At 46.2% G+C, this 25,270-nt stretch overlaps 1 long non-coding RNA gene across 2 annotated transcripts in view; it reads right to left on the bottom strand.

Annotated features, from left to right (window-relative positions):
* Positions 1–12,604: 12,604 nt before the first annotated feature.
* The window catches only part of LOC134927475 (uncharacterized), a 93,954-nt gene continuing 81,288 nt past the window's right edge, over positions 12,605–25,270 (bottom strand). For both annotated transcript variants that reach the window (XR_010177650.1, XR_010177651.1), the window contains exons 2-3: positions 13,060–13,263; positions 12,605–12,914 (exon numbers count right to left, since the gene is read on the bottom strand). This is a non-coding gene — a long non-coding RNA (uncharacterized LOC134927475). The remainder of the gene's footprint in view (positions 12,915–13,059; positions 13,264–25,270) is intronic.

Genomic DNA, 25,270 nt, shown 5'->3' with positions numbered 1-25,270 from the left:
AACACTGTTCTTTTGATTTTTAAACGGGCTCACACAATTTTCCAAGGTACCACAGAAGGACATGTACAGTAGTTATGTGACCGGCGGTCAGGAGACCGCCGGTCACAATACCGATGCCTACATCCTGCCCCTTCAATATCCTGACAGTCGGCATGCAGACTAACAGGGATTATTCCCACTCATGTGTGTCCACATAGAGTGGGAACAGAACCTGTGGCGAGCGCAGCTCGCCACTGAACCCGCAAGCGGCTTCGTTGCACTCATCTCCCCTGCTGGCATTATAATCCCCGGGATCCCGGCGTCGGTATGATGACCAGCGGGATCCTAAGAACCGGTCACCCATACCCACCCCCACAGAAGCATTTGTATAATGAAGTCGATCTTGAGTGGATTTTGAGTTGATTTAAACATCTATTTGAGTGTGAATTGACCACATTTAGAATAGAAATCAATGGGTAAATTTACTAAAGATTGATTTTTGATCAGGGACAACCACCAGAGCCATTGCAAGGCACAGCAACTGCGTACATATTTGCAGCACACGCATATTCTTCAATAATCATCAGCTTGAGTAAATCAACGGCCACGCAGCATGGCAGCCTGGACAGAGACACCGGAGCTGTTTGAGTATAGATTTTCAGGCGCAGCCAGCAACATGTCCCAAACACAGCCGCGACAGGCGTGCATTTTTTGCCATCAACCCCTCCGTCAATGCTCACAATTGACTGTCAATCAGTCTGCGTGAATGTAAAGGCTGTAAGCGGCATCGTTAATACACTTTGGCGCATGCGCAGCACAAATCATATGCATGTGCAATTTACCAATAATCACTTAGTTGCAAAAACATTAGCATATCATCTGTCATCTCTACTTTTATAGACATCATGATGTTTCAGACAATTTCACATTTTTTAGAAGTTAAATGGACCTGTTTCAGATGTGTCTATTAATCTGAATGATTTTGAGTCGATTTTCAAGCCGACTGTTAAATGAGAGATTTGCATAGAAGTCTATGGAAAAGTAACAATACTCTATTTGATGGTCTATTGTAGTCTAAAGTCTGTTTTCAGTTGCTTTTGAGTCAATTTTCAGTCAATTTTGACTTTGTAAATACCTGATTTGACCAGAAAATCAAAATCGACTCTTAGTAAATTTGCCCTCACATCACAGCAATTTACTAATAGAACTAAAAATCGATTATTATAAACTACATTATTTTGGTTAAAAACACAGGAGTCGGGGCGTGGCCTGGATGGGCATGGAGTAGCACTTACATTGTGCAGCTCTCCAGCCAAGATATCCTGCAAACATCCTGTATCTCCCCCCTAGGTCTGCTGTTTGGACCGTGGCTGACTGATTGCCTGGTGCCCCACCCTGGAGAAGGATTGGACTGGTGGCTACTGTCCCCTGTGAGATCCGGAGCCGTTTTGTGCGGGTGCCCTGCTGTGCGCTGGGCCCGCGCGTGCAGCCGCGGGCTCGCGCTCTCACTTGAACCGGAAGTTCGGCTTCTCCCCGCCGCCCGCTGCAGCCGGCCGCGGCTTGTACGGGCGGGTGTCTGTGCCTGCCGCTCCGTCTGGCCGTGTGGGCTGCTGCTCTGCCTCATCTGTTTAGATATGTTCTTTGTCTAATTGTTCAACTGCTCTGACACCTCTTTTATATTTTGGGGGAGAGGGTTATATATGGTTTGAGATTTATGGTTCTACAACATTCATATGTGTTATATTTTGGGTATTGTACAGGTCTAGGGGGGTGGATCTTTATGGTTCACCCTTCATTTTTCAAGGGTGTTGTGGTTGGTGGCTGGAAGCTACCTCTTTTTTCCCAAGAGCCATTATATTCTTGGCCCCGATTAGGGTGTATCTGCACTAGTTAATGGTGCGACAAATTTTTGTTTGTTTTATTTTCTAGGACTTTGCATTTTGTTTTGGGATCCAAGTATGCTACATGTTGGGGGTGGTATACAGGGTGGGGGGAAGAGGGATGTTCTGGGCTGTGATTGTTTCATGTATGGCAGTTTTCGTTTTAACTGTATGTGGATTGCTGCTGTATTTTTTAGGCACTGGTTTCCGATAATTGCACACTTGCATGGCAGAATTGGCTGGCTGCGGGGTGAGGTCCTTATTACGTTCTGCAATGTCTTATGGCTGGGCTTAAAGTAATGTCGTGGAATGTGAGAGGGCTCAATGATAAAATAAGAGGTCCCTGGTACTTCGACAGATTAGGAATTATGCCGCTGATATTGTCTGTTTTATGGAAACTCATTTAGTGGGTGGTAAGACTCTTTCATTGAAGAGACCCTGGGTGGGATGGGCGTACCATTCCATGCACACTTCTGCCTCTCGTGGAGTTTCGGTTCTTATTAGGAGGACCATCCCCTTTGTGTTGGAATCTTTACAAACGGATCCCTGGGGGAGATATGTATTTTTGAAATGTAGATTATTTTATGCTCCTGTACTCCTTCTAGCTGTATATGTGCCTCCCCCTTACTCTCCTGATGTCCTTAAGAAGGCTGCTGGGTTTATGGCCTCGTTTCCCAGGATATCTGTTATTTGCCTGGGGGATTTCAACAATGTGTTGGATGTGGCGCTGGACAGGTTCTCGGTATCTCCACCTACTGTGTATCCTGGGAAATCCACCTTTGCTGATGTGGTGTCGGGGTTGGGCCTGGTCGATCCCTGGAGATTGAGGCACCCGTTTCTTAAGCAGTACTCCTGTTTCTCTCATTCTCATTCTTCGTTCTCTAGGATTGACCTGGCCCTCCTCTCATGCGACATGGTTCCCCGGGTTAGTGGTATTAGATATGAGACTAGGGGTATATCGAATCACTCCCCCTTGACCTTCACCTTGGATTTCCACTGTTCTAGGGGCCAGGCCGTATGGAAATGTAATCCGTTTTGGCTCCTACATATGGGGGATGGCTCTGAACTGGTGGCCGCTTGGCAGGAGTTCTTTGAAATGAATGATGCCGAAAAAGCTATTTCTAACCTATGGGACACATTCAAGGCGTTTCTGAGGGGCAGTCTGATTAAACGGGTGTCTAATTTGAAGTCCTTTTATAGGCGTGGGGAGGCTGAGCTGGAGGCCCAGAGTGTCGCTGCAGAATTACAGTATTTGCGGGATTTTTTGGACAGTTCTACACTGGCCTGGCTATCGGCTCAGAGGGCATGGAAGGATTACTTAATGGAAAAGACTCAGCATAGACTCCTCTTCTCTTCCCATGCCTTTTATGCTACTGGTGATAGGCCTGGGTCGTATCTGGCTTCCCTCGCACGGGGTGATAGAACAGCTAATGTTGTGATTGAGATTGTAACCTCGGATGGTGTTTCTCTGACACAGACTCCACAGATTGCGTCAGAATTTGTGTCTTATTATAGATGTTTGTATGGTTCCAAACTGGACTGTACTTCATCGCAATTGGACGAATATTTAGACACCATTAGTTTCCCCACCTTGTCCTGTGAAGCTTACGACCTGTTGGAGGCGCCCATCTCACCTGAAGAAATTATGGCTGCTGTTAAGGCCTCCCCTAGTGGTAAAGCCTCGGGTTCGGATGGCATACCTTCTGAGGTATATAAGCAACATTTGGATTTCTTCGTCCCTCACTTATTTGAGTTATATAGCTGTTAGGATCTCCTGCTCTGTGCTGCCACGTCGCCATGGCAACCGGGAGGCAAGTGTTAGCGAAGTAACCTGAGCGCAGCTGATACTCCGGTCCGGGTTTTTACTGTGTAGTGGTTACAGGCTCTGTGCACGGCAGGGAATCCGGCGCTGGTTTTGTGCTCACAGTCTGTGAGGTCTGAGTGGGGCGTGGACAGCACCTGCTATATAAACCATCCTCTCAGGCTAGGCAAATGCTGCTTTATCTTTGTTTGTTAGTCAGTTCCAGAGAGTTAGCTAGTACTGTGTGACTTTGTATTTACTTGTTGCTTACTGCGAATAGGCCTTGGGATTCGGTACTTCATTCTGCCAATCCGGACCTAGCAGTAAGACTGGAGTCAGTTGTTTGACCTGCTGGGGTTCTTTTGATATTCTGTAAACCCAGCAGGTTTGCGGCTGTACTCTCAGACCTGCTTGCTTAATCCTCCCTCACTGTGCAGGGCGTCCAGGTGTCAGTTTAGTGGCAGTAAGCTGAACCTGTGCCCTGCAAGTGGGGGTTAGGATTGTGGATACTCTCCTTGTGTCTATATTTCTATCTCTGACCAAGGAGTTTATTCCCACACCCGTTGGTAACCCTTTGGGGTTTTTTCTGTTGCTCTTAGCAACATCATTTCAGGTGCTCCACATGTTAAATCACTACACCTCGCTTCATTGTCCGCTCTATTCCATCTGAGCATTCCTGACACTAGGGAGACACCCAATTCCTGAGCCTTTGGGCTTCTCCGTTCACTTTGTGTTTATTAGTTATTCCATCACCTCCTGTGTATGTTATGTTATACTGTCTGTGAGTTCGTTTGCTTCGCTTCCCTCTCTGTTCATACACCGGTATACTCCTGTTAGCATTGGTGTGCGTAACATATTCAGCAGCCATACTCCTGTTGAAATTTTGTGGGAATATGGAGCATACCCCTCAAAATACTTTGCAACAGGTGGTCGATCAGGTGCAGGTCCTGACTCGACAATTTAATGAGATGTCCATTAAAATGAACACCCCGCAGGCCGCTAGCGGAGCTCCCGCAGCAGCAGCGGCAAGTTCAGGGGTTAAGGAGCCGAAAGTAAATCTCCCGGATCGTTTTTCTGGAGATCGCTCGCAGTTCTTTTGTTTCAAGGAGAGCTGTAAGCTATATTTCAGGCTTAGGCTCCAGTCTTCTGGGTCGGAGATTCAGCGGGTGGGCATGGTGATTTCCTTGCTACAAGGAGACCCACAGGTCTGGGCATATGGGTTACAGCCTGACTGTCCGTCGCTTAAAAGTGTTGATGCTTTTTTTACGGCACTGGGCATTTTGTATGATGACCCTGACAAGATGGCTTCAGCCGAGGCTCAGATTACGGTTCTTAAGCAAGGGCGACGGCCAGCTGAGGTTTATAGTACGGAGTTTCGGAGGTTGGCTCATGATACCCAGTGGAATGACCCAGCCCTGAGAAACTAGTACCGAAGGGGCCTTTCTGACCAGATAAAGGACCAACTGGTACAATATCCCTCGCCTGATAGCTTAGATCAGCTCATGCAGTTATCCATCCGGGTGGATAGACGGCTGAGAGAGCGTAGGCTTGAAAGGGAGACCGCAGTTTCCTTTTTTCCCAAGGGAACCTCAGACTCTGAGGAATATTCAGAGGAGCCTATGCAGATTGGGGCTACCCGCCTCTCCTCGCGTGAGAAGACGTGGAGGAGACAGCAGGGTTTGTGTTTGTACTGTGGGAATAAAGGTCATGTTGTAGTATCATGCCCAGAAAAACCGGAAAACTTCAGGGCCTGAGGGTGATGGGAAATATCCTGTCAGGCCAGAAGTCAGAATTTCCCAAAAAGACTTTTCTCATTCCGGTGACTTTGGAGATCCTCGGTCAAACTGTCAAGACTGAGTCCTTTGTTGACAGTGGGGCCGATGGGGTTTTCATGGACCGTCAATTCGCCTTGGAACACTCTGTTCCCTCAACCTTTGGCATCAGAGATTGAGATCTGTGGGTTAAACGGGGAACCATTGTCCCAGGGTAAAATTACCTCCTGCACCAGCCAAATTCCTTTGTTTATTGGAGCCACACACTCAGAAAAATTTGTCTTTTTATGTGACTGTCTGTTCTTTTGCCCCATTGGTTTTGGGGTTACCCTGGTTAAGGGCCCATAACCCTCAATTTGACTTGGTCTCTGGGGAGATTCTTAGTTGGGGTAGTGATTGTTTCAGGAGTTGCTTGAGCCTTCCGGTCAGGCTCTCGCAGCTAAGTTTGCCAGGATTGCCAGGATGTTATGCAGATTTTGCGGATGTGTTCTCCAAAAAAGTTGCGGAGGTACTACCTCCCCATCGCCACTATGACTGTGCCATTGATATGTTGCCGGATGCTAAGCTTCCCAAGAGCAGGTTGTACTCCCTGTCACGTCCCGAGACTCAGGCTATGGCAGAGTACATTCAGGAGAACTTGGCTAAGGGATTTATCAGACCCTCACATCCCTTAGTTGGGTCGGGGTTCTTCTTCGTGGGTAAAAAGGACGGTTCGTTGCGACCCTGCATCGACTTCAGGGAATTGAACCGTATCACGATTAAAAACTCGTACCCACTGCCTCATTTCGGTTTTGTTTGACCAGCTTCGTACTGCCACCATTTTTTCTAAGATTGACCTACGCGGTGCTTACAATCTAATCCGAATAAGAGAGGGGGATGAATGGAAGACTGCCTTTAATACCCACTCAGGGCATTATGAATATTTGGTGATGCCTTTTGGGCTCTCTAATGCCCCGGCAGTCTTCCAGGAATTCATGAACGATGTGCTCAGGGAATATTTGGATAGATTCTTAGTTGTTTATCTAGATGACATCCTAATCTTCTCTCATTCCCTGGAGGAACATCAGAAGCATGTACGCTTAGTCCTCCAGAAACTCAGAGACCACCAGCTTTGGGGCGAAGCTGGAGAAGTGCGAGTTTGAAGTCCAGCAAATCGCATTTCTAGGGTATATTATCTCCTCAGAAGGTTTCCAAATGGAGGGTTCTAAGGTACAGGCAGTCCTGGATTGGGTGCAGCCCACTAGTTTGAAGGCGCTTCAGCGTTTTCTGGGCTTTGCGAATTTTTATAGACGGTTTATCGCTGGATTTTCGTCTATAGTGGCCCCCTTGGTGGCACTCACTAAGAAAGGGGCGGATGTTGCTCACTGGTCTTGTGAGGCCAAAGCGGCCTTTGCCAGTCTCAAAAGGGCATTTGTCTCAGCCAAGGTGCTGCGACACCCAGATCCAGAGCGTCCTTTTGTGGTAGAAGTGGATGCCTCTGAGATAGGTATTGGGGCAGTGCTCTCTCAGATGGGGGTGTCTGATAATCGCCTTCATCCCTGTGCTTACTTTTCCCGTAAATTTTCGTCTGCCGAGATGAATTATGATGTGGGTAACCGGGAATTGTTGGCTATAAAGGATGCACTCGGGGAGTGGAGACACTGGCTTGAGGGGGCTAAGTTTGTGGTCTCAATTCTCACCGACCATAAGAATCTGGCATATTTAGAGTCAGCGAAGCGGCTCAATGCCAGGCAGGCACGATGGGCTTTGTTTTTTGCTCGCTTTAATTTTTTGATAACATATCGCCCTGGGTCAAAAAACATCAAGGCTGATGCGCTCTCGCTGAGTTTTGCTCCAGTTCATGAGACCACCGAGGAGCCATTGCCCATTGTGTCCCCATCATGTATTAAAGTGGGCATTACCCAGGACCTCTTGTCAGTAGTCCTTAGAGCACAGGAGCAGGCTCCTCCAGACCTTCCGGTAGGTCTCTTGTTTGTGCCTCCTAGGTTAAGACAGCGAGTGTTCCTGGAATTCCATGCCAAGAGGTCGGCAGGGCATCCGGGTATTGCCAGAACTCGGGAGTTGCTGTCTAGGGCGGTGTGGTGGCCCTCAGTGGCTAGGGATGTGGATCAGTGGGTTCGGGCATGTGACGTTTGTGCCCGAAATAAAACTCCTAGAGGGGTTCCTGTCGGCCCATTACATCCACTCTCTATTCCGTCTAAGCCATGGACCCACATTTCCATGGATTTTGTGGTGGACTTGCCCAAATCCTCGGGGATGACAGCCATTTGGGTTGTCGTTGACAGGTTTTCGAAGATGGCGCATTTCGTTCCACTGGTTGGGTTGCCATCGGCGAGACGCCTGTCTGAGTTATTTATGCAGCATGTTGTGCACCTCCACGGGTTGCCACTTGATGTGGTCTCTGACCGTGGATCCCAGTTTGTGGCCAAATTCTGGAGGGCATTTTGTTCTGATCTCCAGATTTCTGTGAGCTTGTCGTCAGGCTACCATCCGCAGTCTAATGGGCAGACTGAGAGGGTGAACCAGTCCTTGGAGCAGTTCCTCAGGTGTTATGTCTCCAAGTGTCATACTGACTGGGTTGCTCATCTGTCCATGGCGGAGTTTGCCTATAACAACGCGGCTCACTCTGCTACAGGGATCTCTCCCTTCCTTTGTGTGTATGGGCATCATCCTAAGGCCAATTCTTTTGACCCCCTGGATTCCACGCCTGGTGGTTCCTCTGTTGTTTCGGTCCTTAGGGGTATTTGGAGGAAAGTGAAGAAAGCCCTTGTGTCTGTGTCATTAGTGACCAAAAGGGTTTTTGATAAGCGGAGAAGACCCTGCAGCTTCAAATTAGGAGACTTCGTCTGGTTGTCCACCAAGAATTTGAAGTTGAGACAGCCATCTCATAAGTTAGGCCCCCGGTTCATCGGCCCTTATAAGATCACCAGGGTTATCAATCCGGTGGCATTTCAGTTAGATCTGCCCCGTTCATTGGGTATCAATAAAACATTTCATTGTTTCCTTTTAAAACTGGCGGTTAGTAATCCTTCTTCCAGTGGAAGACCTTCTCCTCTTCTGATATGGGGTCAGAGGGAGTTTGTGGGTGAAAGGGTTCTTGACTCCAAGGTGGTTCGGGGTCGGCTGTCATTTTTGGTGCACTGGAAGGGGTATGGCCCGGAGGAGCGGTCGTGGGTGCGCAGTTGTGATCTTCATGCCCCCAGACTGATACGCTCTTTCTTCTCGCAGTTCCCCGATAAACCCGGTGGTAGGGGTTCTTTGACCCCTCGTCAGAGGGGGGGTACTGTTAGGATCTCCTGCTCTGTGCTGCTACGTCGCCATGGCAACCGGGAGGCAAGTGTTAGCGAAGTAACCTGAGCGCAGCTGATACTCCGGTCCAGGTTTTTACTGTGTAGTGGTTACAGGCTCTGTGCACGGCAGGGAATCCGGCGCTGGTTTTGTGCTCACAGTCTGTGAGGTCTGAGTGGGGCGTGGACAGCACCTGCTATATAAACCATCCTCTCAGGCTAGGCAAATGCTGCTGAATCTTTGTTTGTTAGTCAGTTCCAGAGAGTTAGCTAGTACTGTGTGACTTTGTATTTACTTGTTGCTTACTGCGAATAGGCCTTGGGATTCGGTACTTCATTCTGCCAATCCAGACCTAGCAGTAAGACTGGAGTCAGTTGTTTGACCTGCTGGGGTTCTTTTGATATTCTGTGAACCCAGCAGGTTTGCGGCTGTACTCTCAGACCTGCTTGCTTAATCCTCCCTCACTGTGCAGGGCGTCCAGGTGTCAGTTTAGTGGCAGTAAGCTGAACCTGTGCCCTGCAAGTGGGGGTTAGGATTGTGGATACTCTCCTTGTGTCTATATTTCTATCTCTGACCAAGGAGTTTATTCCCACACCCGTTGGTAACCCTTTGGGGTTTTTTCTGTTGCTCTTAGCAACATCATTTCAGGTGCTCCACATGTTAAATCACTACACCTCGCTTCATTGTCCGCTCTATTCCATCTGAGCATTCCTGACACTAGGGAGACACCCAATTCCTGAGCCTTTGGGCTTCTCCGTTCACTTTGTGTTTATTAGTTATTCCATCACCTCCTGTGTATGTTATGTTATACTGTCTGTGAGTTTGTTTGCTTCGCTTCCCTCTCTGTTCATACACCGGTATACTCCTGTTAGCACTGGTGTGCGTAACAATAGCCAAATCTTTTCACAGGAGTCTCTTCCTCCATCTATGGCAGAGGCAATAATTGTGGTCCTTCCTAAGCCTGACAAGGATCTTAAGAAAGTTGAGTCCTATCGCCCTATATCCCTTTTGCCCACTGACGTTAAAATTTTGGCCAAGGTACTGGCGGGTAGATTGAATACAGTTATCTCCCATATAATACACCCGGATCAGACTGGATTTATGCCCAATAAATCGACTTCCATTAATCTTAGACGTCTGTTTACTCACTTGCAGATTCCCCGCGCAGACTCCTCCTCCTCTATAGTTGTCTCATTGGATGCCGCTAAGGCTTATGACTCTGTAGAGTGGGATTACCTGTGGGAAATCATGCGTAGATTTGGTATAGGCCCAAATTTTATTAAATATGTTCGATTAATGTACTCCTCTCCTTTAGCCAGAGTGGCGGTAAATGGTTTTGTATCTCACTCCTTTCCTTTATCTAGAGGTACGCGACAGGGATGCCCATTGTCCCCTACCTTGTTTGCTATGGCTATAGAACCCCTTGCATGCCTCCTGAGGGCGGACGTGGGGATCTCTGGCTTTAAAGTGGGTACTCGGAAGGATAGGGTGGCGTTATATGCCGATGACGTTCTGTTGTTTGTGGATCGCTATGCTGAGCCTATGCCTAGGATTTTGAAAATTATTAACGAGTTCGGGCGATACTCTGGGCTTCTGATTAATTGGGAGAAATCCTTTATTATCCCACTCCGGGGTGGGATTCCTACTTCCCCATTGCTTGCTCTCCCATTACGGTGGGTTGACTCCTTCAAATATCTGGGCATTTGGGTGTCTAATGATCCTCAGAACTTTTCCTCCCTTAATATTATACCACAAATAACGTACCTTCGCGGTAAGGTGAAGGCCTGGGGGAAGCTGCCTTTGACGGTCACAGGGAGAGTTAATATGGTAAAAATGGTTTTCCAGCCCAAACTTCTATATATTTTACGGCAGTCTCCGGTTTATATTCCTCAGAAGACCTTCAAACAAATAGATGGGTTGCTTTCCTCTCTGATATGGGCTAGTAAGCGAGCACGTTTGAGACTGGATGCCCTCACCAGGACACGGGAACTGGGGGGTTTGGCTCTTCCCGACTTCCGTTTTTATTATTATGCGGTGCAATTGCGCATATTTGGGAATGGGTTAATGATCTCGATGCCTTGGCTTTGCATTCGCTGATGTTGAACCATGATTACCCTGGTGGTTCCCCACTGCAGCTACTTCTCTGCGGCAGCGTCAAAATGTCCACGCTGCCGCTTATAAAACAATCCATTTTGATTTGGAAGTTGGTGCACTCGGTGATGCATGGTCACGGTATCGATCCTGATACCCAACTAGATAACGCCTATGGGCTGCCGGAACTATGTCAGCTTCAAGTCCGGGAGGTCTGGGGAAAATGGGGAGTGTACTCTTTGGTCCATTTATATAGTGATGGGGCGCTTAAATCATTTCAGCAACTTCAACCAGAGTATAATGTTCCCCCAGGGTTTTTTTTCGGTTCCTTCAACTGCGACATGCTTTGGCTGCCCAATTTCCTGATGGCCCTCCAATCCTCACTGATTCCCCGGTCAAATTAATGTTGCAGACACTGGAATCAGGGCATCTGGTTTCTAGGATATATGGTCGTATACTCCAGATGCACCATACTGACCCTCTAGCTTCCCTTCGGGGTAAATGGGAGTCAGATGTAGGTCCATTGTCGGACGATATATGGAGGAATGCTTTGGGGTCCCATCGGATCTCTACTTCCTCCGTTAGATACCAGCAAGTACAATTGTATATACTGCATAGGGTGTACATGACCCCAGTGAGACTGGCGCATATCTGGGTATCTCATAGTTCTAGGTGCCCTAAGTGTGGAAGCCTGGGAGCTGACTTTTGGCATCTGCTTTGGTCGTGCCCTAGGATGACGCTGTTCTAGAAAGAAGTTATACGGGTTATAATTGATACGGGTATCCCCTCTCCCATACTTACACCTGTAACGTGTGCATTGTTGGTTATAGACGAGGAGGCTTTAGATCCGCCCAGGAGGCGTTATGTCATTAATCTATGTGCTCTGGCTAGGGTTTGAATAGCTCGGCTGTGGTTGGCTGGGGAAGCCCCGATACCTAAGGCATGGATCTCTTTGGTCAATGAAACTATTGCACATGAAAAATTTGTGTTTCTGGCTAGGAAAGCGGAAAAAAAATTGCATACAGTTTGGGGAAAGTGGATGGGCTCTTTATATTTCAAGGATAAATAGGGCTCAGATCTGTATTTATTTCTCCTATTTGGGATATTTTAGAGGTGGTTAGCCCGCGGCCGGCCGTATTCTGTTATCTTACGATATATTGTGCTACATCTGCTGTGCATGTGCTTACAATGGAAGTGGTATATTAGGACAGGTCACCAGTGCTCTGCAGTTATATAGCTTTATCCGGATCCTCATCCATCTGTTGTATTATGTGCCTTTTTTTTTTTTACTTTAATTTTTTATTTTCTATATATACGTGCAGCTGTCTGTGTGTTGATCTTTATGTCGGTTTTTGTTGATTTTTGTTGTTGTGTAAGTTATTAATGTAAAATTTTAAAATTCCAATAAATAATTATTGAATTTAAAAAAAACAACACAGGAGTCAAAATTGGTCTATTTAAGTTGATTTGAGGCTATTTTAAAATAGGCACTAAGTAGACTAAATTTACCCCTACGAATCTGTTTAAATTGTACTACACAAGTAGGTTAGGAGCACAGAACTTTTTTACTTATTTATATCTCAAATTGGCTTTTTCCTTCCTGCTGCACACTGCCTTCTATGTTACTTTTCTTAATTATATGCTTTTTTTTGTCTCTACATACAGTATGTGCCTAGTTTGCTACAAGTCACCATCATCATCATGCACTTGCTCCTTGAAGTTAATAAGTTATGCCTCTGAATAGAGAGAACTCCAAACTATTTTTTAATCTGTTTTTATTTATTTTTTGTCAAAATTGTGTTTATTGAAGTAATTGACGATGCTAATACAAACATTAGGTAAAATACAAGAATTATATGGTAGTAGAATAGATAACAGATAAGTCAAGCATGGTAATCATTGCAAAGTACATTTATAGGAGAATATGTCATAAACATCACAGGAAATCGAAGAGTTCAATGTTCATTAGGGAAACTACAGGATCCTCCAATAGCAAGAGAAAACAGAGCAGAGCCACCATCCAATTTTCATTCTTCTTCCTTTTTGTTGTTCCATATCGATTGAACACTGGACACAACGGTCAGGCCTCACAACCTTAAATAGCTTAGAATGAAGAAAGAAAGAAAAAAAGAAAGAAAGAAAGAGAGTGAGCCAAGGAGATTTAAAACCATATCGGAGGACCAATCAGATAGTGACTAATATGACAGGGGAAGAGATCATATCCTCAGTGTCTGGAAATTATACTCACACGGAGACAGCAAAGTCAAAAGCTGTCAAATCTGTACTGGGGATTACACAATAACATTCAGCTTCGAAAGCAGGTTTGAACTTAGTGGCAGCAGGTAGAGAGTCTATGTAGCTTTCCCAAATGGTGAAACATTTTTCAACCTGCACCTCTGTGTGTAGAGAGGCCTCCATCCAGTCCATATTGAATACAAAAAGGAGCTTTTCCCTAAAATAAGCGATAGAAGGCTTAAGAGGAGATAACCATTGTTGTAAGATACATTTGCAAGTTACAGTTGAAACAAGGGTTAAGAATTTCTGGCTACCAAGGGACATTCTAATGTCCGTGCTAAGAACACTCTGCACTGCCCATTCTGGAGCTAATGGGAGAACGTTTCATGAGCTTTAGAATCCCCTTTTCAGTGGCAAACGCAGGATTTCTAGAGGGGGGTTTCCAAATGAAGTCTACAATCTCCATTTCTACGGAACATAGGAGCAACTGTGGGAGTCTGGGGAGCAGTAGAAGAATCTATTAACATCCCTGGACACTAATGTAAAAATTGGTCTTTTTATACACTGGATACTGTATGGAAAACAGTATTAATATTTAACACTATAGATTGTCTCTAGTATAGGCTGCATCAAACATTTAAATAATATAAAGAAATGGTCAGGAAAATGTTAAACATTCCATAATAAATAAATAAATACACAAACATAATAGAACCCCAGTACTGCACTTTCTAATCACACATTCTCCCACGTCATTGTAAGACTCCTGTCTCTACTTACTGGTAGCTACTCTCTGGTCCAGTGAACTGATTGAGGATCAATCAGATCCACACACACAGCAAACTTGGTAGAAGAAGCTGCCACCACTGGGTATGAAAACTGCATGATGTGGCAGCAGCTCTATTAATCGTATTATATACCACTGCAGTTGTTGTCATAATTTGAACTACTTGCCAAGAGGAGGGGGGGTTTACAGACAACTGGAAAACTTCCCCCCTGCGTTTGCCTACGGCGTCCACGGGAGAATGCGGTTGATACGACCTGAATAAGGCCCTCTGGCTCTGTGTGGAGTTTGTATGTTTTCCCCGTGCTTGCGTGGGTTTCCTCTGGGTACTCCGGTTTCCTCCCACAATCCAAAAATATACTGGTAGGTTAATTGACTTCCAACAAAACTCTCCCTAGCCTGAATGTGTGTGCGTGTACATGTGATAGCGAATGTAAGCTCAACTGAGGCAGGGACTGATGTGAATGGCCAAATATTCTCTGTACAGCGCTGCGGAATATGTGTGTGCTACATAAATAACAATTGATTACACCATTGATTCTGTGTGCACCCCCCCTTCAGCTTTATTGGTCGCATGCCCCTGTATTGCTTTCTGTGCACCCCAATACAGGTTTGTTATTGACAGTTCCCCTCCCCATAGAACTAATGAATTCCTCCAGTCAACCCCACCTGCATATACCTGTAATGACTCTGCGTGCCCCCCAAATAAAGATATATAGCATTATACCTATATCAGGCACAAGCTTCTACTACCTACCAGTCCCAGCCAGGCGGCTGCACTTTCAGCCCGAACAGCAGCAGCAGAAGCATCTCTGCCACTCTTCCGGGGGCACCACGGGACCAGAGCCGCCGCCTCCCATTGGTCAGCGCACTGGCTCTCTGGACTTTTCGTTGTCCCGGCAACCCCGAGCGTGCCATAGGAAACCCTCCCGGATTGGCTGGCTGGGCGCAGTGGGCGGTGGGAACGTTTAAAGGGAGAGCGGTAACCGCAGCAACCATTAGACCAAAGTGAGAGTGCAGTATGCCGGCCCCATTATCTCCTGCTCGGCACCGTCCTCCCAGGGGTGACAGCCACGATGTATAAAAAATAAATAAAAAAATTGTCAAACAGCTGTTCGATAGATCGGCGGCTTGGGAGGGTGGGGGGGGTCTAGGTACTCTGAAACTCCCCCTGAGGTGCGCGCCTGCTTTTGTACCCAGCTGCCACCAGTCCATTGAACCAGTTGCTGACTGCAAGGTTCATCATTTCCAAAACTTTTCAGCCCCAGGAACTCTTTGAACTTAGTGAAAATCACTTGTAGCAAAGTCCGGACTATAGGGTGGATGCTCGAAAGCCTTCCATGCACATTTGTTCATTCATTATTGAACATTCCACAGTTTCCACCCCACGTTGCACATCACCATACACCTGCTATAATTGATTATACATTTTGTCAGGTCTCACTTTCTACACATACAAGTATGGCATAACACTTCATTTCACAGGCAGAGAGATTTTGTATTGCAGGGTTTATTTTAACATCCAAGTAGAAAACAGCTTAGAGATCGCTGGACCATGAGTTGGGGACTGTGAGTGTCCTGCACAGCGGAAACGGGCAAACAGTCTTATTTTCTAGATTACCCTTGATATAATAGAAAATAATCTAAAGCAATATCAATATGACACTGAATAGATATAAGATATGTATTTGCTATTACAGAGCTGAAACTATTGCAGGATTGTTATGTACAGAGTACTTCTACATCACACACTGGATAAATAGCCGAGACTCCAGAGGTTAAGTGGTATCAGCGTCAGTGTTTGTATTTCTTGTTTCTTATGCTACGCCCTTAAGGACATGGTATTTCTCATTTCTGCTGCTGGTGCACTGACTCGCCTTTTATTCTCCGCACAGTAGCAACACTCCCTGCCCACATTCCAGTGCTGCATGGGTGGGGACGTGAGCGTGTGGTGGCGTCACAGACGGGACAATTGTAACTGAACAGGCCCGGTCACCTATCTATAGAGGATCAGTTGTTGGAGAATTACCAACAGGTTAGAATATAAATCTTCACAAGAAAAAGTAAATGGCTGCTGACACATCTGAGCTGTCAAACACGTTAGACAGCTGAAAGTATTCTAAAATTGGTTAATAAGTTATTATTAGCTGTCTGCAAATACATTTTGGACACTTGTTCTAGTCCATTAATGTATCAACCTCATCTGCAAACCAAATCAGCAAGTGTAACAATACAGTATAAGCGGTTCACTTTGCTGCCGGGTGATGATGATGAAACAGTACCAGTTAGATGACAATTTATTAGCCATACATTGTTTTATAAACATTACTTCTGCAGCACATAAAATATATATATAGACATGCCTTCCTGCCAATATTGGATCATATTTACTAAAATATGTCTGGAATGTGCTGCTTAGTATTAGTCACACTTGTCCTTAGTAATAAGCATTAAAGGGTTATTAAAAACATTGCAAAACCGGTATATAAAATGTTCCACATCACTTGAATGCTGAAGGAGCAAACTGAACTGGCTTCTACTCTCACCCCAATGGCAGAATTGTATAATTTTATGTGAATAATTGTAAAGGCAAGGAAATACAGCTTCCTGGTAGAAAAGCCATCTGTCTACTTTCATCAGTACGACATAGTTTTGTAGTGGTTAGTGTTGCTGCCTTACAACAGAACTGATAATATGAATCAAACTCTCAGTAATAGCAAATCTGTGTTGACAGTATCACATAAGTTTATATAGGATGTAGTTATGTGACCGGCGGTCTCACAATATAGACGCCAGGATCCCGCCCCCTCACAATACCGATAGTCATCATGCCGACTAACAGGGACTATTCCCACTTGTGGGTGTCCTTCTGTCGCTAATTTCTATATAACATTCATGAACTCAACTTGAGATTTCTTACTGTCCTTTTTTACATTTCAAGATGCTGACATATACAGGAATCGAACCCATTGCCTGTGACATTGCAGTCAGACAATATATTCATTGAGCCACAGTATCTGCCATTGCATAGAAAGGTAGATAATTCTAAGATAGAGAATTCTAACTATTTGAAGCCTACCCTGTACTTTGTGAAAAAATTATCAGCATTGCAGCTGAGCAGATCTATGTAATGTGTGGCTGTAAGAGATTAGATGTGTGGCTGCAAACTACATAGATCTGGTCAACTGCAATGCAGATTATTATTTTTTACAAAGTACCAGTAGCTTCATATAGTGTTCATAGTTTTTATGCAGGATAAAATAGCTCAGTGAGTAAGGTGTCTGATTAGAATCCAACAGGTTATATGTTTGAATCCTGTGTGCCGGCCAATGTACACAGGAGGAGCGATGTGCGGTCAGTTAAAAGACCGCACATCACAACCTCTATGCAGCGCAGGTACCAGCCAACACTCCCCCGCCCCCAACTCCCAGCGGGTGTTTGGGGGGGTGGCCTAATGCAGGGGAGTACCCGTCTCCATGAAATACCTATGGCTGTGCTGCTGTGTAATCAGGTACAGTAGTGTCTCTCCCGCTTGCTCCACTCCCTCTCTCCCTATCCCACTCTTTTACCCTAACACTCTCTTGCCTCTTGCTCCTCTCTCACTCTCTCTCCTCTACCACCTCGTCCTCCACTTTGGCTCCGTCCCCAGGGGCGCCAAATGAGGATCTATCTTGACCCCCCAACCTATAAATGTTCTGATGCCCCTGCACACAGTAAACGTGTACATATCTCTGTGTAATGTCTTTGTGTGTTTTATATACAGTATATAGCACTCATGTCTTAAAACACTTGTCATTTATATGCATAATAAACATAAGAACATACACACACACACACACACACACACACACACACACACACACACACACACACACACACTGAATTGATCACTTCTCTTCTTAGAGTACTGAACTTTATTCTCACAGAACAAATCCTAACCTCAGTAAAACACATCTTCATACACACACAGGGCCGGCAACTTAAGTGCCACTGAATTCATCTAGCAAAAAACTGAAGGATGTTTCTCGGTATGCGGCCTTCTACTTTGGCAGCCGCGGGTCTAATCAGGTGCAGCCGCAGTTATCAGGCTATATCACATAGTGCCTCAGCGCTTCCTTCATGCTGATAAATGTAACATCAACTCAAGTGAAGGCACATAGGAGGCGGATGTAATTATGGCTCCCTAGGAGCGCCCCCATGGTCAGAACCATGCCAATTACGAGGGAAAACAAGGAAACAACTTTTAGGTAAGTAACCAATTCGGGTTTCTGCGGGACCACCAACAGTACAGCTCTTACAGCATGATGGGTGGTTTGCACTTGTAAACAACATAATACCCCTTTCAGATCTCCAATGCCGGATCGCACCAGGGAATTGGAAATGGTCCTTCCTGGGTGGGATCTGGCGTTGGAGCCTCTGCCCTAGCTTTCCGACCCGGCAATATGCCAAATCGATTGCCATAGCGGTGGGGAGGGCGGAGCTGGCAGCAGGGGCGGGGAAGGAGGCGGCGCTGGGAGATGAGCTTATCTCCGTGCCGCCTCTCCCTATGTAGTAAACGGGTCCCGGGTCGCATCGACCCAGGAATCCGTTTTCGCTGCCACTGACCCGGTATTCAACACGGGAATAACCCTTCTTATTACCTGAGTTGAATTACCGGGTCAGGCGACCCGGGAATTCTCATGGGGCCCTTTCACATTGCCCACTGACCTGTGTCAACCAAGCAATATGCCAGGTCGATACCAGGTTATTTTTGCGATGTGAAAGGGGTATAATAGGGAAAACACAGGCACTGGGGCGAAACAGTACATATGGAGGAGGGAGGTCCGTAATAAACTTACAGATGGCTGGATGGAACACTATAAGGCGCATACAAATATACGTATGTGTGTATATATGTACGTGTATACATGCAATTAAATGGAATACGGTCATTAGATCGACAGCACTTAGGTCGACAGCCATTAGGTTGACCACTATTGGTCGACATGCGTTAGGTCGACATGGACAATAGGTCGACATGTACTAGGTCATGAGTTTTTCACATTTAAATTTTTTGAACTTTTTCATACTTTACGATCCATGTGGACTACAATTGGGAACGGTAACCTGTGCCGTGTGCTGCGGTAGCGGAGCAAGGTACCTTGCCCGAAGCATGGCGAGCGAACACGGTGCACTAATTGGGGTTCCCCGTCACTTTTTACGAAGAAAACAACCCCAAAAACAGTAAAAAACCTCATGCCGACCTAGTACATGTCGACCTATTGACCATGTTGACCTACTGCATGTCGACCAATAGTGGTCGACCTAATGACTGTCGACCTAAGTGTTGTCTACCTAATCACCCATAGCCTATTTAAATATCCCCACCAGAACTCATATGCCGGCACTTAGCAAAAACGTGAAATCGGCCTCAGTGTCCAACACAGGGGGTCATTCCGAGTTGTTCGCTCGTTGACGATTTTCGCTATATTGCGATTAGTCACTTACTGCGCATGCGCAAGGTTCGCAGAGCGCATGCGCTTAGTTATTTTACACAAAAGTTAGGTATTTTACTCACGGCATAACAAGGTTTTTTCAGCGTTCTGGTGATCGTACTGTGATTGACAGGAAGTGGGTGTTTCTGGGCGGAAACTTGCCGTTTTCTGGGCGTGTGCGAAAAAACGCTGCCGTTTCTGGGAAAAACGCGGGAGTGTCTGAAGAAACGGGGGAGTGTCTGGGCGAACGCTGGGTGTGTTTGTGACGCCAAACCAGGAACGAAACTGACTGAACTGATCGCAATGGCTGAGTAAGTCTCGAGCTACTCAGAAACTGCTAAGAAATTTCTATTCGCAATTCTGCTAATCTTTCGTTCGCAATTCTGCTAAGCTAAGATACACTCCCAGAGGGCGGCGGCCTAGTGTGTGCAATGCTGCTAAAAGCAGCTAGCGAGCGAACAACTCGGAATGAGGGCCTATGTGTATAACGATGCAATTCACCCCAGCCAAGCTTTACCAAGGGTGCAGAGACCTTGCACCAGCCCTGTACATACACCTGTCATTTACATGCATAGTACACACAAGTGTGTGCCTGACTTCCTCTAGTTTTGCATTACATTCTGTAAACAGAAAGCAGCGACCGCAGAGATGAAGTTGGATACTTTTCCATTATTTGCTATTCAATATTTAAATGACTTGAAAGAAATATAACATCCAGTAAAAATTGCATTATGTTACATATTGTTATACCACAGTGTGGGGTCTATGGGGGTAATTCTGAGTTGATCGCAGCAGCAAGTTTGTTAGCAATTGGGCAAAACCATGGGGGTCATTCCGAGTTGTTCGCTCGCAAGCGGATTTTAGCAGATTTGCTCATGCTAAGCCGCCGCCTACTGGGAGTGAATCTTAGCATCTTAAAATTGCGAACGATGTACTCGCAATATTGCGATTACACACCTCGTAGCAGTTTCTGAGTAGCTTCAGACTTACTCGGCATCTGCGATCATTTCAGTGCTTGTCGTTCCTGGTTTGACGTCACAAACACACCCAGCGTTCGCCCAGACACTCCCCCGTTTCTCCGGCCACTCCTGCGTTTTTTCCGGAAACGGTAGCGTTTTTTCCCACACGCCCATAAAACGGCCTGTTTCCGCCCAGTAACACCCATTTCCTGTCAATCACATTACGATCGCCAGAACGATGAAAAAGCCGTGAGTAAAAATCCTAACTGCATAGCAAATTTACTTGGCGCAGTCGCAGTGCGGACATTGCGCATGCGCATTAAGCGGAAAATCGCTGCGATGCGAAGATTTTTACCGAGCGAACAACTCGGAATGACCCCCCATGTGCACTGCAGGGTAGGGCAGATATAACACGTGCAGAGAGAGTTAGATTTGGGTGGGTTATATTGTTTCTGTGCAGGGTAAATACTGGCTGCTTTATTTTTACACTGCAATTTAGATTGCAGATTGAACACACTACACCCAAATCTAACTCTCTCTGCACATGTTATATCTGCCTCCCCTGCAGTGCACATGGTTTTGCCCAACTGCTAAAAAATTCCTGCTGCGATCAACTTGGAATTACCCCCTATATCCCTTAATTTCCACAAAGTAGGGGAACAATTAAATTTTCACATACTTTTATAGAAATTATTGCAGCCATTCATTAAAAAGATTACGCAGGAGGTATCTCCTCCTTACCTTTAAAAACAGATCTTCCTACAGGAATGAGGTCTGGGTTAAAGAAAAAAAAAGGGGGGGGGGGGGTGTCATTCAGAGCTGATCGCTGGGCTGCGTTCAGATAGTCACCGCCTCCATGGGGGAGTGTATATTCACCGTGTAAGTGTGCGATCCTATGTGTACCCCGAGCTGCTAAAATCCACTTTGTGCAGTCTATGCGCAGCCCAGGACTTACTCCTACAGTGCGATCACATCAGGCTGAGCCAGAGCTGACGTCAGACACACTCCCTGAAAACGCTTGGGAACGCTTGCGTTTTTCAGTACACTCCCAGTAAACGGTCAGTTACCACCCACAAACGGCCTCCTCCTCCTCCTGTCAATCACCTTGCGAACACCCATGCGAACAGATTTTTCGCACCAGCCCGTCGCTGACCAGCGATGCCCTTCGTTGCCGTCTGACACGTGTACGCATTGCTAGTACCTGATCGCCCGCTGTGCAAAAACGCACAACAGCGATCACATCTGAATGACCCCACGATCCTTTCCGATCCTTCCTCCCCTGTTTGGATCACTCTGCTGGACGCAGACTTCTTTGTGCACATGTGTGAACTCCAGACTCAAGATAAATAAATTACAAACAAAAGACATAGCTACTGTATGTGCAAATACAAATTATATTGCAAAATGTAATGGAAAATGCAGGAGGATGTGCATACCTCGTCCTCCCTGCATTTGCGATGCATCTCAGTTGAACATCGCGATCATCGGTCGCGATGTTCATCTGCGACAGCAGGCTTTTCCGTCGCAGTGAGGCATGCGGGTCCAAGCAAATTGAATTTTGCGACGCAGTCCTTGGGCTCACGACTCCCGGGAAACGGGGGCGACACGCCCCCATTTTCTCGTACCCAATGAATCACTCGCAGGCATTCACATTTTAGAGAATAGATCGCAAGAACCGTTATGCACATGTGCAGATCGAGTTCTGCGCATGCACAGACCCCGAACATTGGCAAAATGCAGTAAGGATCACAAAAGTGATCCTTACTGAATTAAGCCCTTTGTATGATCTGCAAATATTTTTCCTACAGGTACTATGAGGAGCGCCGTTAAACAGTTCATTCATAGGGTAATGCCAGAGGTAGTGAAAGATGGGGATAATTTTCTGTTTCAGCGTTAGTAGATTTTAGAACAGGTGCTTCAAATTTTAAGAAAAAAATACTTTACTCTGCAAACCGTAAGTCCCAGGAATTCCATATAACACATCCCATACCTGTACTTAGTGTTTGTTTCTCTTCATTAGCATCTAATTTCAGACTAGTCCTGGCCACACAAATAAGCTGGGCTACTGTTGTGCGACCCATGCAGCAGGAATAGTTTCTGATTTTGCCTTGTAAGCGGGAGGCCAAATGGGACAAAATGCAACTGCTTAGCTCTGGGACCAAGTGGCTGCATAAGTAACAAACCACCCCTGGAGACGGAGACAGTGGAGGTTTGCAGTGCTGTTTTTGTGATGGAATGGTCCGGAACTCTGTTCCAAAGGCTCTTTTAAAAAATGCCGTCATTGGGAACAGCATTCCAGAACCTCCCACCTGCGCCATCAATTTTTTGTTGTTAGGGGGTGAGGGTGAACAGAGTGTGTTTCTAGCCCCCACTTACCTTGCAGTGTTTATGGAGTGCTGGGGCAGCCGTGGCACCCACCTGCCCCCTGTGTAAAAAGGTTCTCCAAAATATTGACATCTAGCATCTGTCATTGACGTGGAAGAGCATGGAACGTTGGTGCAGGGAGAAGATGCAGAAATGCATCTTCTCCCATGAAACCCCTGACGAGTATGAAACCCTTGGCAACGAGCAGGAGACCCCAGGCAACATTCAGGAGACCCCTAGCAAAGAGCAGGAAACCGCTGACAGCAAGCATGGAACCCAGAGCATGAAACCCCTGGCAACGAGCATGGAACCCTTAGCAATGAGCATGAAGCCTCTGACAATGAGCAGGTAATAATAAAAGTAATTAGAAGCCTTACTGTAGGGGCATAGTTTGTAATGGGCATTACGGTGTGTGTCTTTGTGTAATGGACATTACGGGTGTGGCATATTGTGTAATGTGCATTATGGTTTGTGGCATAATCTGAAATGGGCATTATGATTTGTGTCATTGTGTAATGGGCATTATGGTGTGTGTCACTGTGTAACAGGCATTACAGTGTGGCATAATGTGCAATGGGCATTACGGTGTATGGCATAATGTGAAATGGGATCATCGAAATACCAACGCTGGAATCCCGACTGGGATCACAATCCTGGAACCGGCATCTCGACACCCGGTTCCCGAACGAGACACTGCCGGACTGCCAGAGAGATAAGCCGTGAGGGTGTGTGTTTAGGTCAATGCTGTGGAGGGAGGGCTAAGCTGGGGTAAGAGAGGTTTAGGTTGCGCATGGGTGGGTGGGGGGGGAGGGGGTGTTTTAGGCTGTGGGAAGAGGGGTTAGGTTTAGGGAAACAGAGTTGGAAAAAGATTTGGGGGTACTCATTGATAATAGACTTAATAACATACACAATGTCAAAGCGCAGTAAAGGCAAGTAAGGTGCAAGCGTACATAAAACGGGGAATTGAGACAAGGGACTCGGATGTAATCCTGCCGCTGTATAAAGCATTGGTACGTCCGCACCTGGAATACTGTGTTCAGTTTTGAGCACCACTGTATAAAAAAAGACATCGGTGAACTCGAAAGGGTTCAAAGGTGAGCTACTAAATTGATTAAAGGCCTAGAGGGACTGGATTACGAGGAAAGGCTTACTAGGTTGAATATGTATACACTAGAAAAGAGGCGCCTAAGAAGAGATATTAATATCTTCAAATATGTAAAGGAACATCACATAGAGTATCACATCAGAAGAATTATTTATTAAAAGAACACAGTTTAGGACACGTCGACACTCAGAGAGAAAGTTCCGAACGCAACGGAGGAAAGGGTTCTTCACTGTTAGGGCAATAAGGATTTGGAATTCCCTGCCAGGGAAGGTGGTAATAGTGGAAACTGTAAATGGATTTAAAAAAGGAATGGATAAATTTCTGAATGAAAATGATATCAAAGGTTGTAATATTTAAAATATTAACGTGGTTAATCCGGGGGTAATATGAGTTATAGTAGTTAACTAGTCATAAAACATAACTGTAGCGGTATGTTAGAATCATCACAACTTAATACGGGTTGAACACGATGGGCAAATTGCCTCTATTCAACCTCAATTACTATGTTACTGGGGAGGGTTAGGGTTAGGCTGCGGAGGGTTATGTTTAGTCTGCGGGAAGGGAGGGTTGGGCTTACGGGGCGACTGGGGGGAAGGTAAGTTCAGGTTTCCGTCGTCGACATTCTGACAGTTGTCAGGATTCCGGCACCGGTTTTCTGAGTGGCAGGATCCTGAACGCCGGGATCCCAACTACATCCCGTTAATGGGTACATTACATCAATACAGTATTTTCTCTCTAGAGTCTTTAATGTAAAGTTTTCGCTTAAGTTGATGAATTTTTTTTCTATGTTTAGGAAGCAATTTAAGAATGCTTGATTGTAATTTTCTTAAAAGATCAAATCAATATTATTTTTATTCATTTTCATGGGGCCCTTAATAGGCGCGGGGCCCATAGGTCGATGTCTACTCTGCCTATTTGGTTATCCGTCACTGCCATTCGGTGATTGTATGTATCCATATCCCACTATGGCGCTCTATCACAGTGACAATTTGGTACTGCGCATGCACAAAAGTACAGACAGTGGCCATTTTGGATGGGGACTGAAGCCACCCTATAGCAGAAAGTATTGAGTATGCACAGCAGCGCTTTCCAGCTTCAACATAGCTGTCACACGCCAGAGGCGGCGTTCACCGCGCTTACCCCTGCGTGCCTGCTGGTCTGTGTTGCGGCCTCCACCTTCGGTGGGCCACGAGCTCCGGCGTCTGGCTGGCGCGGCTCCCGGCGGTTCTCCAGGGCAGGGGCGCCGCCATGACACCCGGCATCATGTGGGCGGGGGGGCAGGAGACGTCATCAGACTGTTCCGCCAATCCAGCGGTGGCGGGAGATTCAAAGTCAGACGCTGGACAGAGCCTCAGCACCTGAGTATCGTCTTTCCCCTGAAGTGGATGCCAGTGCTCTTGTTCCCGGCGAGAATCTCTGAAGCTGTACTCCAGTGTCTCCGGCACTTCCAGGTGCCAGTTCGCTGCACAGGTTCCAGCGTTCCCAGTGGCTGGTGTGTCTCTCTACGATCCAGTCACCAGTGCTCCTAGGAATCAGCG

Source organism: Pseudophryne corroboree, chromosome 5 (genome assembly GCF_028390025.1).
Source record: "Pseudophryne corroboree isolate aPseCor3 chromosome 5, aPseCor3.hap2, whole genome shotgun sequence".
NCBI lineage: Eukaryota > Metazoa > Chordata > Amphibia > Anura > Myobatrachidae > Pseudophryne > Pseudophryne corroboree.
The sequence above is the reverse complement of the archived record's forward strand: the minus strand, read 5'-3'. Positions and strand labels throughout refer to the sequence as shown.